Raw genomic sequence first — 12,774 nt, 5'->3', positions numbered from 1 at the left:
TCTCTTTTGTGTGTTGTGTGTGTTTTTAATATATTTTCATGAATTTCTTTTGAAAATGGAAGAAGCCAAATTTCAAGTATTATTCCTTGATTAGAATTAATGAAATGTAGAAAAAACTACAAAAGTCTTGAAAAAGAAAGTTTCCATATTTGGAAGAATTAAAATTTTGATATGGATCTTAAGTTTTATAGTTTTGGATCAAATACATACACATACACAATAATTTTTTATCTTTGGGTTTAAAGTTATATATCTAGTATAGTGTGTATTTTTATTACTTGTCTAATATTTCCAATCTCTGCATTTTTAAATTTTCACTAGTTTACTGTTCATGGTAGGACAAAGAAGGAATAGAAACCCACATATGTCATTTATTTGGAAAAATATTTTCAAAGAATCAGGAATTTGAGTGAAGACAGGAAAGAATGGAACAACAGAAGGTAAGACCATGAGATGGAAAGAAGATGTATACATTCATTAATAGCTGAATAAACTACCTTAAATCTCACATAACAAATAATAGTAGACTACTGGACTCAGAACTGTTGCTTATGTGAATACAGCAAAATATTAGGTGAAAACATTCCATAAAACATCCATGGATAATTTATTTAGAATAAAATTTCCCCAATGCAAATTTTATTAAGGCTGAGAACCAGCTATCAGGCTGATTGTATGTGTTTGTGGTATGGGTGGTCAGTGTCCAGTGAAATTTATGTTTAAGCTTAGGAAGGGTAGTTTTCTCTAGTAGAAAAATATCTAGAGCTACCTAAATTCAAAGTGCAAAAATAGGAGTTACTGTCTATAAACGTAAGAGTTCTAAGTCGAGGAAAATGAGAACCTTGGGTAAAGTACTAGGAAAGGAAAGCAGGCAAGTTTGACATTCAGTGCAGACTGGGCAGGGTGCTAGATAAAGGAGCTTGGGGAGCTTTGACTCAATGGGAGTGGATGTTTTGCCCAGGCAGGGTAATGTTACTGCATCTTCAAAAAGAGTCTCACTGGTTAGGATTTAACTGTAAAAGTTTTCCTTGTGAAGATATACTAAAGGCTGCAAGTGATGTTTTTCTCTACACTATACTTTGTTCTCTTTCCTCCTAAGATACTGGGGAAGAATGCAAAGTTGATGATAACTTACCATAGATTTTCACTAATTCTGTTTATTTGCCTGATGTAGAAATGATGAAAAGGAGAGTCATTTGAGTAATAAAGATGATACGGGGAAAATGAGAAATCATCAGCTTGACAGCATGAATTATTTTACTTGTTTGGGAAAAAAAAATTAACTATTAAATGAGCATTTGAACATGTTAATTGGAGTAACAGGCAAATTTCCCATTCTGTTTTTGGTGAAGGGTAACCTTTTGGTGGAAGTATCACTTTTAACTTTTTTTTTTTATTCCTTCAAGAATACTGTTTCTCTTTTATTGCTAAGTGGACAAATCCATAGTACACACAATGGATACCTTCTTTTCACAATTCCCATTATAATGATGCCTTCAAGAATATTGGGAACTGCTGTGAAGTTTTAAAACAGATTTTAAGTTAAATAAGTATGATAATAGAAACATTTTTCTAACTAGAAGTATGATAAGAGACAGACAAACTGCAGCATAAAGAATGAAAAAATGGCCTGGCTTTCCATTCCTGATCTCATGGGAACCATACTTGAACAAACTCCATGTCTCACCCATGATAGATAAAGTACATTTTAATCACATAACTTGTGAGTTGGTTTCATTTTTACTAATATGCAAGCTCCACCCAAGAGCAGAAATTGAAAATGGAGCTCTTATCTGACTTCTTTAGTACAGAGTAAGTGGATTAGTGATCTAGTTTGAAGTTTATTTTTGTTTCCAGTTTATCCTGCCCCTTTTACTCTTGGCTGAAATTGTAGTCTATTGGATCGTTGTCGTGTTCTGAGCATCTCAGTAGCGAAGATTGCCTTAGAACTGTTTATTACTGCTTTTAGACGGACATGAGCTGAAGTCATCTCTATCTGTGAGGGTAAAAATGATTTAAAATGCCATTTATTCAACAGCATTACTGCTAAGAGTTATTTTACTTTTTTGCTGGATTTATTTGTGTTTATGGAACACATTGGAATACTCTACTGCCAACCAGTTTATTTGGAGGATTTGGAACCCCAGTGAGAAGTTGCTCCAAGGATGTGCACAAATTCAAAACTCAGGGGCTTTGTTGGTTCTGACTGTCTTCCTTTCAGCACAGTGAGGACTTCAGTAGGAAAACTTCTTTGGGTGGGAAGCTAATAGGAGCTCCATGGGTTCTGGGAAGAGGCTTTTGAGGATAACAGAAGAACATAAGCATGTATTTTTGTGGACCAAAAAGTTTTCATAGCTGTAGGGGGCTGTGATATCTAATAATGATTATTTTAGAAAAATACCCGTAATTTATTTCGTACAAATCACTAGATTTTTCATACCAATCTTTTTTTTTAGTTCCCAGCCACTTCATATACTCCCTCATAAATAATAAATATACCTTTCATTCTATTATGATGATATATTTATCACATAAGTAGCTTTGTTGTATTTTTCACTATGAATGCATTATGTGCATTCTCCTTGTACAATTTGTCTAACATAAGTACTAATAAATTGTGAATTTTTTAATTCTTCAAACTCATATTCTTGGACATTTTAAAAGTTATTTTGTATCTGTTATTTCCAATGTATTTCTAAGAACTACTTATGGATTCCTATTTGCAACAAGCTCCTAAGAAGATATAACCTGGTTAGCTTATTATAATACTAATAACATTAACAAAGGATTATATATAGCCTGTTAATTATTATTTCATTTTATACTTCACCCTGTGAACTACATTCCCATTTTACAGATGGTTAAGAGATGGTAAATAACTTTCTCAGTCACATTGTTAACAGGAGAGCCAAGGCTCGAACCCAAGTATCTCACTCCCAAACCCTTTCATCCTTCCACTTACCAGAACTATCTTAAAGAAATTTCTTAACACTGCATTGAAAAAATCACTTCCTGTCAGTCCCTTAAATGTTAGTGATTTTTCAGGTTGGAACTTGTAAACACTTATTACTCTACACATTTCTGCAGGGCCTTAACTACTCATTTGTTCTCAAATCTCTATCTCCAACTGCCAATTAAACATTACCTACTTGGCTGCCCCAGAGCCCTTCAAATATTACATGCCTAAAATTAAATTCTCTTTTCTCCCAAGCATGTCCTGTGTCTATATCCCTATTTCAGCAGTCTTGCCCAACATGGAGCTCTGGGTATTGTTAGCCTTAACTTGTCCACTTTATCCCTCACCCCAACCCATTTCACAGCCAATCTCAAAATCCTATTCACTTTTACTTCTCAGTAAGTATCTCACTGGCGCGCACGCGCACTCTCACTCTCACTCTTCCTCCCCCTCCCTCCCTTTTTCCTTTTCTCTGACTCCCTCCTTCTCTCTTTCTCTTCACCATCCTACTTCAAGCCACTCACCAGGGTTTCTACATCAGTTACTGTTCCAGTTTGCTAATGCTGCCATTTTGCAAAACACCAGAAATGGATTGGCTTTTAAAAAGGGGGTTATTTGGTTACAAATTTACAGTCTGTAGGCCATGAAAATGTCCAAATTAAGGTTTCAACACAAGTATACCTTCACCGACGGAAGGCCAATGGCGTCCGGTAAACCTCTGTTAGCTGGGAAGGCACGTGACTAGCATCTGTTGCATCTACTGATCCCAGGTTGTGTTCCAGCTCCTCTCTCAGCTCCTGTGTGTTCTTCAAAATATTGCTTTTGGAGTGTTTGTCCTCTCTTAGCTTCTCCGAAGCGAAAGTCTGCTTTCAATGTCCGTTTTCAAAATGTCTCTCTATAATTTGGGCAGATAATAAAAAATATATTTACAGCCTCCCCCTCCCCAGCCCCGAGGATCTTGGGGAAGATGCAGATGTGTTGGACATCCTCACCTGGACTGGTGTTGATGTTGTCACAAACATTGGGACTGGCGGTTTGATGTGCTGAGCCCTCGAGCATGGGACTTGCCCTTATGAAGCTCATTACCACAAAGAAGAGTCTAAACTTGCATGTAATGGTGCCTAAGAGTCTCCCCCTGAGGACCTCTTTGTTGCTCAGATGTGGCCCTCTCTCTCTCTAACTGAGCCATCTCGACAGGTGAACTCGCTGCCCTCCCCCCTACGTGGGACCCGACTCCCAGGGGTGTAAATCTCCCTGGCAATGCAGAATATGACTCCCAGGGATGAATGTGGACCTGGCATCGTGGGACTGAGAGTATCTTCTTGACCAAAAGGGGGATGCAGAATGAGACGAAATAGTTTCAGTGGCTGAGAGATTTCAAATGGAGTCAAGAGGTCACTCTGGTGGACATTCTTATGCACTATATAGATAACACCTCTTAGGTTCTAATGTATTGGAATAGCTAGAAGTAAATACCTGAAACTACCAAACTCCAACCCAGCAGTCTGGACTCCTGAAGACAATTATATTATAATGTAGATTACAAGGGGTGACAGTGTGATTGTGAAGACCTTGTGGATCACACCCCCTTTATCTAGTGTATGGATGAGTAGAAAAATGGGGATAAAAACTAAAGGACAAATGGGGTGGGATGGGGGGATGATTTGGGTGTTCTTTTTTCACTTTTATTTTTTATTCTTGTTCTGGTTCTTTCTGATGTAAAGAAAATGTTCAGAGATAGATTGTGGTGATGAACGCATAACTATGTTATCATACTGTGGACAGTGGATTGTATACCATGGATCATTGTATGGTGTGTGAATGTATTTCAATAAACCTGAATTTAATTTAAAAAAAAAATGTCTCTCTAAGTTGAAGCAGCCAGCTCCTTCTTTCTGAGATCTTATATAATGCTCTACTAAACTAATCAATGCCCAGGCTGTATGGGCAGGGCCACACCCCCATGGAAATGATCTAATCAGAGTTATTACCCACAGTTGGGTGGGTCACATCTCCATGGAAACAACCTAATCCAAAGATTCCAAACTAATCAACACCAATACGTCTGTGCCCACAAGACTGCATTAAAGAATATGGCTTTTGGTGGGACAGAATATATCCAAACTAGCAGTTACCTAATTGGTCTCCTCACCTCCAATTTTACTCCCAATCTATTCTTCATGTAGGCAAAGAGATCTTTCTAAGGGGAAAATCTGATCTAGTCTTTCCCTTACTTAAAACTCTTCAAGAAGATCCCCCTTTAGACAAGGGATAAAATCAGATTTATACCATAATCTTTGTCCTTGCGAAGAGTCACAGACACATCTTCTGAATTTTTATTGTGCATTAATAACATTCATTAAGGATTATCTGAATAATTTATGGGCAATCTCATATGCTATTAGTTTAAATAAAAATAACATTTCATTTATTTATAGATTCCAAACTATACCTCTAAACCGTATTTTCATTTACATATTTCATGGGATTTCAAAAATTCTAAGTCAAAGCCAATATTACTTATCCCAGTTTTACACATAAGCACATTGAGTCTAAGAGAAGTCAAGATCAACGTAAGATCTGAAAATGGGAGTCAAATTTAAATCTTCTGAATCGAAGTCTACAACTCTTCCCACCACACCATAAGCTGTATTTTTGTCTCTGTACCTTCAACACAAATATAAATTACCTGATGATTAACCCAACCAGTAGAAATAGCCACATTAGATCATTTAAGTTTTTATAGTTGTCTGAGTTTCTTCCACTTCATCCACACCCAGTGATCTTATTGCCTGTGTTTCATATATGACCTTATCGAAGCTCCTAAGCCACAGAAGCACACAAAGCACCATTGTTCACTAAAAATAGATTTGAAAAATAAACAGACTGCTAGGAATGGTAAAGAGATAATAATAGACTGATAAAAGGATGGTAGATCATCCCTGACACTGGGTAAGATTATGTATACTTATCAGATTTTGGATTTAGAGAACCCAGATAAATCCAAAGTAGAACAAGACAAGGTGCTCAAATCTTTATTTCATTTTGCTGCCTTTCAAAATACAGATTTGCATTTTATCCATGTCTCCTGAAAAGCTGAGCAATTTATGAAGGCTTTACCCAGGTGAGCTGATTATATGTCCCCCCTTTTTTTTTTGGCCTTTTTGAATGAACTATTCTCTATTTCAGTCCTGGCTATCCTAAATTAGTTGTTTGGTAAAGGATAATAGCAAAGGGAAAATTATTTGAACGTTATATACGAAGACAACCTAACAACATATTTCTTTCCAGTCACAAAAAGAATCTAACAGCTGCTTGTAACTTGCTGTTACCAAATAAAGATGAATTCATCAAAAAAATTCTAAATAATCAATGTGTTTAGGCATCTTTTACTTATGCTAAGAAAGACATCATATGCACATTTAAATAGCCATCATCCATATCCTAATTTGGTTATTTGGAATAAATTGTGATTTTGGAAAGCAAGGAAAATGCAATTGACAAGCTAGGCTTCTAAGCATAATTGAAATTCATTCTGAATTCAGAGAGGGTCAGTTTCATTTCAAAGTAGTAGTCCTTTTGAATTCCTATATTCTGCTTTGTTTTCATTGCAGCAGTAAATATGCTAATTAACAAAATGATTTCCTCATCTGGTTGAGGCAGAATTATTTCTTCATTAATTTTATATTGAATTTAGTTATATAAACTTTATATTTAATTCTTTGAAATATATTAATTACCTAAAACATTATGATCTTATCTCAAGAAAGAAAACACTAAGAACATTAGATTTTTTTTTTCTATTCAACAATTACAATTACACTGAAATTTAAGCCAATTTTATAGGCAAAATATTCTGGCTGATACCATTTGAGAAATAATCCCAAATGAAACTATGCAAAATAATCCATTTGCAATCCCACTGTCAGTTGCTCTTTAAATGATGTGTCCGAAGATACCGATGGCAATCAATATCTAGAGAGATTTCTTTCATCGTTAAGAATTCAGCTGGTTCTTCCTCTTACCTTCCTCATGCTCACTCAGAATTTAAATATTAGTTTTCAATCCCCTTTTTTTCTTCCAGAACTTCAAAGTTAGTTCTTTTATTCTAGTGTCAGTTTACCTAATATCAAATAAGTATCTTAAAATCTTTTATTTGGAAAGTAAACTGAAAAAACAATCTCCATTGTGTACTTTTTTTTAATCATCACTCAGTTTCTAGCCATTCACATTTTATCTGAAGTTCTTTAACATCTCAAAAGAATCTGTAGTAACCACGAGATGAGGTTAAATTAGTATGCTCAGGAGATATGCTTGGTGTCTTCTCTCCAGGGGGAAAGCATCCAAAGAACAAGTTTTCAAATAGGCCTTTAAAATGACACAAGGAATTTAATTGTAATGAGTCAGATTCTCAACTCTCATAAACTATGATGCCTCTTTCACACACTGATTCCTGGTTTTTGGTTTTTGTTTTGTTTTTTTTTTTTTTTTTGAGAATAATTTCTTTTTATTTAGGTAAAATTCACCATTTTAACTATTTTAAAGTATATAATTCAGTGACTTCCAGCATCTTCTCAATGTACAACCATCACTATCTAATTACAGAACACTTTCATAACCCCCAAAAGGAACCCTGTACCCATCAAGCAGTCACGCCCCATTACCCCTTTCCCCAGCCCAACAGCTACTAATCTGCTCTAAGTGATATGGATTTGCCTATTCTGGACAGGTCACATAAACGGAATCCTACAATGTGTGGACTTCTGTAGCTAGTTTCTTTCACATAACATGATGTTTCCAAGATACCAAGTAGCAGCATGCATTAGTAAATCACTCCTATTTATGGCAGAATAAATCATTCCTATTCATGGCAGAATAATATCCCTTTGTAAGGACATGCCATATCTTGTTTATTCATTCATTAGATAATGGACATCCTGGTTGGTTGTACTTTCTGGCTACTGTGATAACTGCTTTAGAAATATTTATGTACAACTTTGTTTTCAATTTTCCTGGGCATATATTTCAGATTGGACTGACTTACTCATGGTGTATAATAATCCTTTAATATGCTGTTGGATTGCATTTCCTGGTACTTTGTTAAGGACTTCTGAATGTATGCTTATTAGGTACACTGGTCTGTATTGTCCTTTTTGGTGCTGTTGTTGGTTATTAGGGTAACATGGGCCTTACAGAACAAGTTAGGAAGCATACCTTTTAGTTTTTAGCAGTTTGAGGAAGACTGATGTTTTTTTAATGATAGATTCACCATCAAAGCCATCTGGTTCTGGATATTTTTGTTGTTGGAAGGATTTGATTATCTGTTACAGACCTATTCAAATTTTCTAATTCTTCTTGAGTCAGTGTTAGCACTTCGTTTCCAGAATTTTATCCATTTCATCTAGGTTATCTAATGTGATGGCATACAATTGATCACAGTATTTTCTTGTATCTCTTTTTTTCCTGTCAATGTCAGTAGTAATGTTCCTACTTTATTGCTGATTTTAGAAATTTGGGTGTTCTTTTGTTCTTGGTTAGTCTAGCTAAAAGTTTGACAATTTTGTTATCTTTTCAAAGAACCATTTTTGGTTTCATTGATTCTGCTTTTCGTATTTCACTTATCTCCACTCTAAACTTTATTTCCTTCCTTCTGCTGGCTTTGGGTTTGCTCTTTTTCTAGTTCATCAAAGTGGAAAGTCAGGTTATTCATTTGAGATCGTTCTTTAACGCAGGCATAGCTACAAACCCTGATCATAACGGCCTTTGCTTCATTCATTCCATTAGTTTTGGTATCTTTGCTTTCATTTCCATTAATCTGCAAGCATTTACTAACTCCTTTGATGCACTGCTTAAGAGCACATTTTTTTAAACTTCCACATATTTGTCAATTTTCCTTCTATTAATTTCTAATTTCATTTCATTATGGTCATGGACACTACTGTGTACAATTTCAATCTTTTAAAACTTATTGACACATTTTGTGGCTTAACATGGTCTAAATAGAATGTCCCATGTGCACTTGAGAAGAATGTGTATTCTGCTGTGGCTGGATGAGTGTTCTGTTAGATCTAGCTGCTTTATATGTTATTCAAATCTTCTACTTCTTGGTTTATCTTTTGTCCAGTTCTATCCAACAGAAAGTTGGGGAATTGAAGTCTCCAAATACAACTGTTATTTTCCCCTTCACCTATCATTTTTGCTTCATATATATTGCAAGTCTGCTGATAGGTATGTTGATAATTGTATCTTCTTGACTGACCCTTTATCAATACACAATATCCTTCTTTATCTCTAAGAGCTATTTTTGTCTAAAGGTCTACCATGTGTGATATTAGTATAGCCACTCCAGTTCTCTTTCAGTGAGTGTTTGTACGGAATATCTTTTTTCATTCTTTCACTTTCATCACATTTGTGTCTTTGGTTCTCAAGTGAGTCTCGTACACAGCAATAGTTGACTCATGGTTTCCTTACTCTGTTCTGCCAATCTCAGCCTTTTAATTGATTGATATCTGATGTAATTACTGAAAAGGAAGGAGTTAGGTTGCCATTTGCTGTTTTCTAGGTCATAATTTTGTTGCTCAATTCCTCCACTGCTGTCTTTCCAAGTTATAAAAAAACTGCTATATAGATCCATTCCCTACCCCGTTACTGTTACAAACTACATCTTTATATGCTGTATGTCTGCTGCCACTGATTTATTATTTTATGTAGCTATCATTTAAATAATACAGGAAAAAAACACTGGCCAGAAATATACTTTTATATTTACGTATGTAGCTAACTTTACCACGTATTTTATTTCTTCGGACTCAAGTTACTCTCTAGTGTCCTTTCACTTCAGGCTGAAGGACCCCCTTTAGCATTTTTTCGAGGGCAGGTTTACCGGCAACAAAGTCTCTCAATGTTTGTTGATCTGGGAATATGTTAAATTCTCCTTCATTTTTGAATGACAGTCTTGCCAGATATAGTATCCTCCGTTGACAATTGTTTTCTTTCAAAATTTTGAATATGCCACCCCACTGCCTTCTGGCCTTCATAGTTTCTGGTGAGAAATCAGAGGTTAATCTTATCAAGTATCCCTTGTACATAACAAGATGTTTCTCTCTTGCTGCTTTCAGAATTCTCTCTTTATCGTCAACTTTTGACAGTTTGATTATAATATGCCTCGGAGTGGATCTCTTTGAATTTATCCTATTTGGGGTTCTATGAGCTTCTTGGATGTGTAGATTCATGTCTTTCATCAAATTTGGGAAATTTTCAACCACTGTTTCTTCAAATATTCTCTCAGGCCCGCTCCCCCTCTCTTCTCCTTCTGGGACTCCTATTACACGTATGTTGGTACGCTTGATGGTATCCCACAAGTTTCTTAAGCTCTGTTCATTTTTCTGCAATCTTTTTTCATTCTCAGATTGGGTATTCTCACTGGATCTAAATTCGGGTTTGTTCACTTGCTTTTTTGTTGGTTCAAGGTTGGTTCTCTCCTTTGGTGAATTAATGATTTCTGATAGTTTTTTGTTTATGTTCACCAGTTCTACTGTTTGTGACTTCAACTCTTTGGAGCACTCTCTTAGCATTTCTCTGATTTCCGCCATCTCATTTTTAAATGTTTCCTGTAGCTCTCTGAACGTATTTACAGCAATAAGTAATTCACTAATAAGGAAACCATGGTCTAATGCCTGGGGCTTTGCAGGGAGAATTTCTATTTTCTCTTTTTCCAGTGTATAGCCCATACTTGACCGTCTGCCTGCCTTGTATAATTCTTCATTGAAAATTGGACCTTCCAAATATTACAAATGTATAAACTCTGGAATCAGAGTCTTCCCGCTCTTTAGTTTGGTGTTGCTGCCTATTGTGATGGCTACTGTTTGTTTAGTGACTTTTCTGGACGAGTACCGTAAAGTCTGTCGTCTTTGTTTTGTGTGGCCACTAAAGTCTCTGTTTGGTTAGCTTAAAGGTCAGCTAGTGATTTGACAATTTCCTTATAACACCTGGAACTAAAAAACAGCAACACACAACAATAAAAACCTCCCAGTCTTTGCCAGTGGGCTCTGTGTGTGTTTGGGCACTCCTTCAATACTTAGCTGGGCAGTTCACAGTCCTGCCTTAGCCTTCACTTGCTGCTTGTGCAGAGCCGAAGGTGAGTTAAGGGTGAGGACTTAGGGCCTTCTCAGGTCTTTTCTAAGCATGTGCTCCACTCTGGGCATGCATACAGCCTTTTAGAGTCACAGCATTTAAGTGGGGAGCTTTTAAAAGCCCTTATTTGTCAAAGCTTTTAAGTCCCTAACCTTTCTTCCCAGACTTTTTGGTATCTACTGTTTGCCTCAACAGTTATTCCTTGCCCCAGGTGGCAGTGGCTAATACAACTGCTTTTAAATATTTTTGAAAAATGCCTCTCAGGCAGTCACCTTTTTTTTGGGAGAGTTCCCAGTCAGGTGAAATAAAGGCAACCTCTTTGCACGCCTCCTTCAAAGTACCAAAATGCAGGTCAAAGCAACCAACCACAGTTCTTTGAGACGTCTGTTCTGCTCCGTCTGGCACCAGGAATCCACACTGGGAACGTGGGTGCTGTCTTCAAGACTGCTACCAAGTTCTCAAATGCCAACGAATGTGCTCGTGGAAGCCGTAGCCCATGGCGGGGTCGTGTGCTCTGCGTCCAGCGTGGGGCAGCGCCTTGCTTCCCCGAGGGCGGCTTCCTAGGGCTTGGAGCTCCTACGACTGGCCTCCAGCAGGCCCCTCAGCAAGACCAGCCTCAAACACCAACGCTAGCACCCGACCTGCGGGCAAGGGAAAGGAGCCACAACAGGAAGGAGAGAACGAGTCCGGCAGGAAGAAGAAACTATTTTTGCAAGAAACAGAATAAACATTCTTAATGGGATAGTTTTGTGAGAGACATACACACACGCACGCACACACACACACTACATGAAATGTGCCAATGTTGTATCATTTTTATCACATGAAATTGACTGCCAAGACCTTGGTGAATTTAAGAAGTTGGCACTGATCATCTACCCAATATAAACCCAAATATAAAGTGATTGATTCAACTTTAGAGATTAATTCTAAGCATAATTTCTTGTTCTTTCTTCATTGCCCAGACGGCAATTTACATACTTTTTATGACAGTGAGAAAAAAATTACAGCCCAGTCAGTAACTCAAGCTATATGAGAGGAAGGTCAGCAAAAAGTATCAAGCATAAATAAATGCCTTTTTATTGCTTTCAAAAACATACATTACTTTGAATTAAGCTACAGAAACTTATTTACTTTAGTGAATAAGTAAAGTGAGCATAGAAAATGTTTTAAAATGGTGATTTTAAAATTATTAGAAAATATTTCTCCTGTAAATCTTTTGATTTAAAGCCTCTTTGATGCCCTTATATTTTGTTTACATTAATATATTTATCACATTACTTTTTCAGAGTTATATAAGTAATTTCAGAGGTAATTTATCTTTAATGTGAATTTTAAAAAGTATTGAGGTTTAATATTGCACCAAGTACCCTAAATATTGAGAAGAATAAAAAGTTGGTGCCTAATAAATACTTCACGATGGTAACATTTCCAGTTAAACATTTTTAAAGAACATGTTCAGTACTTTCTTTTCAATGATTTGGAGCACTAGAGATAACTTACAGCCATTTCTTACTCTACTCTAAGCAAAGTACAGCTTTGCGTAAGGGGTAAGAGAAGTATTTTGAGTGTTTGTTTTAAATATTACTTGAGATTTTTCTTACTCTTTAGAATTTATCAGTGTGGTTCTACATTGATTTTCCTTGGTTCTGTAACCTAGAAAGGAATGGAGACAATACGTGGGT

This window comes from Choloepus didactylus, chromosome 13 (genome assembly GCF_015220235.1).
Source record: "Choloepus didactylus isolate mChoDid1 chromosome 13, mChoDid1.pri, whole genome shotgun sequence".
Lineage (NCBI taxonomy): Eukaryota > Metazoa > Chordata > Mammalia > Pilosa > Megalonychidae > Choloepus > Choloepus didactylus.
This window is presented reverse-complemented; position numbering follows the sequence as displayed.